Below are 5722 nucleotides of genomic sequence, written 5' to 3' on the forward strand. Positions count from 1 at the left end.
TTCTATCCAGAAACCTAAAGGCTCTCATAAAGGAATCTGGGCTTCTACAGAGTCAGTTGAGTGACTTTCTCAATAACGCTTCTGGTTAAAAAAAATAATAATAATGCTTCTGGTGAGAAAGCAATGGACGTTTTTTAATTTTTTTTGAGACAGGGTCTTGCTATGCAGTTCAGGCTGGGCTCGAACTCGCTATGTAGCCAGGCTGGCCTCAAATTCATGATGATCCTGCTGCCTCAGCCTCCCAAGTGCTGGGGTTACAAGCATGCACCATCATGTCTGGCTGAAAGCAATGGATATTAAACCAAAAGATTGTTTAAAATTTAAGAATGATGATATAACAATGACCACCCCCGGGTGACTTGTTCTTTAATTCTCCCTCCCTTTGCCTGGTATTCTAAATTGTAAAGAAAAGTCACACCCAAATGATTAAGATGTTAACTGCTTGACCCACTCTTGGCTCTTCTTGGAGTTCCTGATATGTCATCTTTAGCAGGTAGTTACTTAAGTAATCTTACCAGGACACTTTCAAACCTCTGCCCCAACAAGAATCCTGCACCCCCGTTAGATGCTGTTGAGCAAATTCTTCCTACTTTGGTTTGTCTCCTGCATCACAATGATCTGGAAGTATTAACAGATACTTGCTGGGCTATTTCTTATCTTATGGATGGTCCAAATGAACGCATTGAAATGGTTGTAAAAATGGGGACTGTGCCCCATCTGATGAAGCTTCTAGGATCAAATGAATTGCCAATTATGACTCCCGCACTAAGAGCCATAGGGAATATTGCCACTGGAACAGATGAACAGACTCAGATTGTGATAGATGCAGGAGCACTTGCTGTCTTTCCCAGCCTGCTCACCCACCCCAAAACCAGTATTCAGAAGGAAGCTACCTGGACAATGTCAAACATCACAGCTGGCTGTCAGGACCAGATACAGCAAGTTGTGAATCATGGATTAATCCCATTCATCATCAGTGTCCTCTCTAAGGCAGACTTAAGACACAAAAGGACGCTGTGTGGGCTGTGACCAACTACACAAGTGGTGGGACAGTTGAACAGATTGTCTGTCTCGTTCACTGTGGTATAATAGAACCATTGGTGAACCTCTTAACTGCAAAGATACGAAAATTATTCTGGTTATTCTGGATGCCATTTCAAATATCTTCCAGGCTGCTGAGAAACTAAGTGAAACTGAGAAGCTTAGTATAATGATTGAAGAATGTGGTGGCTTGGACAAAATTGAAGCTCTACAGAACCATGAAAATGAGTCTGTGTACAAGGCCTCATTAAACTTGATTGAGAAGTATTTCTCAGCAGACGAAGAAGAAGATCAAAATGTTGTGCCAGAAACGACCTCTGAAGGCTATACCTTCCAAGTTCAGGATGGGGCTTCTGGTACCTTTAACTTCTAGATGGTGCAGCTGAGGAAGGCATCAAATTTTTGTTGTGTACTATGTTTGGTATAAGTTTGTCTTCTGTTTCTCTACTAAGGACTCTTTTAAAATTTTTTTTTTTTGGTACCGGGGATCAAACTCAGGACCTTGCGCTTGCAATGCAGGCAGCAGAACAACTGAGCTAAATCCCCAGCCCAGAACTCTTTTTAAATGTGGTTTGTTATTGTAGAATTTTGTACAATGAAACTATACTTGAACAGTTCCAAACTGTACATACTGTATGAAGCTTATCCTCTGAAGGGGTTTCTTATTTCTATGTGGAATTTCATATTTTGCAGTGTCCTGTAAATAAAGATTAAATTCCAAAAAAAAGGATGTTAACTGCTAAGTAATCTTTCTTTAGATTTACAGAACCCAGAACATCTGGTGACCTTTAGATAACATCAGAATGTGTAAAACCCTTCCTTATTCTCTACCCTGTGCATCAGCTAACAAAGCATGTAAACTGCTGTGATGTTTAATTTCCAGAAAATTGTTTAAAGAATTACAGGAACTAGCCCCAGGAGATCAAGGTAAATTGCAATGTTCCAACTAGAGTAAAATTTAAAAAAACATGCCCTGGATGTTGAAGACCCTGCTCAACATTTCCTGCACTTTGTCCCTTGTATCTCCTTTCACTCCTCTCACGCCTAATGCCAGTGCTCCTATAAAAGCCTTTTTTGGGTACCTGAGTTACTAAAATGGTGCGTGTGTGTGTGTGTGTGTGTGTGTGTGTGTGTGTGTAGTGCGTGTGATAGCATCCATATACTCAAGGTGCAACCCCTTGAATACATCTGATTTCTTTCCCACCAACTCTCTTTTTTTGAGTATTGGCTTTCAAGCGGTGACCAGACAGACTAGGTTTGAAAACTGATAGCTCCCCGGCCACGAAAAGGGCCCCAGCAGTTCTATTTACTCAAAATGGCCCCTCAAACTCAAAATGAGTCTTGTCGGGGAATCGAAAGTAACTCCTAACAGGAAAAGGAAACTTACTGCACCCCGCCTCCTTTACATCAGAAAGTTTTCCCGCCTCAAAATTTAAACCTGCCAATCAGTTCCACCTTCGTCACTAGCACCCACCTATTCCCCCCCCCCCCATGCTCTTCCAAACCCTTATAAACCTCACCCCTACCGGGTTCACTCTCTCGACATTGTTCGAGGCAGGCTGGCAGCTCTTTCCCACCAATAAAGCTTTACCTCAGGTGCTCCTGTTTCCAGCTCATTTTCTTTGAAAAACAATGACATGAATTGGAAACTCAAGCCCTGGGTTCTTAAATGCTTTCTAAGATACAACCTTGTCTTCTGTTTTTTTACCTGTTAAATGGGAATATAATTCTTCTGTCTTTCAAAGATGTGATAGAGCCAAATAATTAATATAAATCATTTTTGCAAATATAAAACTGATGTAAAGAAAGAATACTATTACTAACGTTGCATAGCCTGTGAAGAGAATTAATGTGGAAAAAGAAAGCTATTATATTTAAATGGTTAAAAATGAGTAGCACTTCCTTTCTGTCTGGATTTTAATTTAAGCCTGGGGATTTATAAGAGAAAACATCTGACTGAGCATGGACAAGGACAATTATTTGGAGAGAAAAAATATGATTTTGAAATGAATGCCCAATGCCCATGCTCCAAAGGCACAGCTAGGTTGAGAGAACACCATCTGGTCTCCAGGGAGGACAAATGCTGAGCTTTCCTTGCTACTGATCTATTGCATGAGGCAAAAATAAAACACAGGTGACTGTTTCCCTCAGATATTAGGGATATTGTAAGGGATCTTGCCAGTAGAAGGAAACTGATAGAAAAAAATTCCTCTGCTCACATTAAAAAATGCTGCCCACTGAAGTGAATATCCATAGCAGTTACCTCAGTACAGCCTTGCACATAAGCTTACCAAAGGATATCTTTAAATTCTCCCCTTTTCCATTTTAAGCCTCCCAATTCTACTGCCTAACGCAGAGACAGCATCCCTGTACTCATATGTGCACACAGACTCAGACTAAAACTTAATAATTGAAAACCCAAATCGAATAGGAGAGCATGAGTCACTGGCCCGGCAGGGTGGATCTATGGGAAGAAACAAGCACAAGAGATGCGTCTGCAGCCGGGGATAACTCTGAGACCAGAGTCTGACCCCCTCCTCCCCGCTGTGATTTCTTTGGCTCAAGGGTTTTGCATTTCTGTTCCAATTCAGGTTCCATCATGTTCAGTGACTCATGAACGCTTCACAAATTAGTGCATGGATATTAATCAAGGAAAAGGAACTGAATAAAAAATAAAGCAGATGGCAAACTAGGCGGGGCCTCTTCCAAGGGCTGCTGCAGAGTCGTAGCAGCAGGGTCTGCAGGTCACATGCCATTGGGCTGGGCAAGTGATTCCAGATGGGGATGGTGAGAGGGACAGGGGGGATGGGCAGGGGGATGGGCAGGGAAATGCCAGACCACATCTGCTGTCTCGATGGCAATCATGCTGTAGTGTTGTGGTCACAACAGGGAGAGAAAAACCACAGACCAGCTGGGTGGACGTAGGAATTGTGCACTCTGGCTGTGTCCCAGCACTTTTGATATAGGTGGAAGAGATGTAACTCTCAAACCTGATAGTTATCTGAAACTAGAGTTTGTGTTCTCTAAAATCAAAGAATGAATTCTAGGAACAATGGAAGTTAAGAGTAGGAAAAATTTATTGAGAGAAAGAAAGCTTCTGTCTAAGAGAAACAGAAAGGGGACTGGAAAGTGAGTTGCCTGCTCACCCAACTTCTCAAAGGTGTTTTATGGGACAAAGCCACAAGGTGAGGTGGATTCAAGGTGGGACAAAACTAGTCAACTGGTAAAATTACAAGTACAGTTGCTTAGGTAATGTTGATTAAATGGGGATTCAATGAGGAAATAAGTCACATACCAAACGTACATTTTCGGTGGTAAGGAGTGGGTCAGGGATCTTTCTTGGAAGATCTCGGTCCCCCACCCAGGTTATTGATACCTATTTAGAATATCAATCACTGCTATTTATCCTATATGGGTGTGGTAATTTCTCTCCTTTTACAGTGCTGGCCTAAAGTGAATGTGTCTTGATTGTCCTCTATGCTGGCTCTTTGACTGTTCTCCATGTTGGCTCCTTGAGGCCCAGCCCTGTCCAACTGCCTACAAGATATCTAATTAACTTACTTATCTGCAATATTTCCATGGGGGGATACAGGTGGATGGACAGGGGATCAGCCATCACCTGGGAGAGGCTGCAGCAGCCTTGGGTAATCTTGGGTCTATTCACTGAGCCTTGTGGCCAGGGAGGGAGACCCCCACCCACTCTGAGAGATAATTTAGAGCTAATGTGTGTGGGTAATAGGCTTCTAAAATCCATTTAAAAGATGTAACTTCTATAGGTAAAGGTCTGCACAGTAACAGTTGATAAATTTTTGCATATGCATACACCTCTGTAAACAACCATTCTCTGACCCCACACCCCTCATCTCCCCTCCGTCCATAAGAGCATCCAGAGTCCATCCCTTCCTGGTGTTTGCCATCACAGACTAATTTTGCCTGTCTTTGACTTTCATGTAAATGGATTTCATATACTTAACAATACATACTCATTGGGTCTGCCTTTTTCACTCAGCATTACTTACTTGAGATGTGTCCTTGCTGATGGACACACTAGTAAATAATAATCTGAAGGCATGCTCTTCCCTTCCTTTGGTACTTATTTCACTTTGAGGTTGATGCTATGTGTTAAGAGGATAGGTGTCATAATATGTAAATCCTAAGCTGAAAGACAAGAAGCTCTGTATAACAAATATCTGACAGTGCGCCCCTAAGGGTAGAACAATCCAGGATCATGTCACAATTGAGCCGACCTCTTTTTCTTGCGTAGTTTTTATTGTGTGTGCTTCTCGGCCACCTGCCACAGCATGTAGCTTTCCTCCAGCCTAGCAAAGGTGGCCTTTTGTTCCCAAAGAGTCAGAGCTGCTACTGGCTAAATCACAGGGTGGTTAAGGCTGTGATTGAAATTTAGGAGACAGCATTCAATGTCACCTTTGATGATCTAAAATTGCATACAAGGTAAACTGGAGCTCCTCCATTTAGATGGCACACAGAGGCTCATTTTTGGATTGTGTTCTCCTAGGGTCTCGCTGCAGTTGACTGATGTTATTAAACTTTAAGGACCCCTCTCAGAAGAATGTTTTGCTCTGAATAGCAGTGTTCTCGGGGAGATGGTGACCTGATGACCTCCCACAATTGAATCTCTTTTATTTTATAGAGAATCTGAAGTGCTCATCATTAAGCTGAC

General features: G+C 42.2%; 1 pseudogene; it reads left to right on the forward strand.

Moving 5' to 3' along the window:
* Positions 1-438: 438 nt before the first annotated feature.
* On the forward strand, positions 439-3814 carry LOC101717710 (importin subunit alpha-1 pseudogene; annotated as a pseudogene).
* Positions 3815-5722: the final 1908 nt, after the last annotated feature.

Source organism: Heterocephalus glaber, unplaced genomic scaffold, assembly GCF_053883595.1.
Source record: "Heterocephalus glaber isolate CG9 unplaced genomic scaffold, H.glaber_assembly_v1.0 deba00000331, whole genome shotgun sequence".
Lineage (NCBI taxonomy): Eukaryota > Metazoa > Chordata > Mammalia > Rodentia > Bathyergidae > Heterocephalus > Heterocephalus glaber.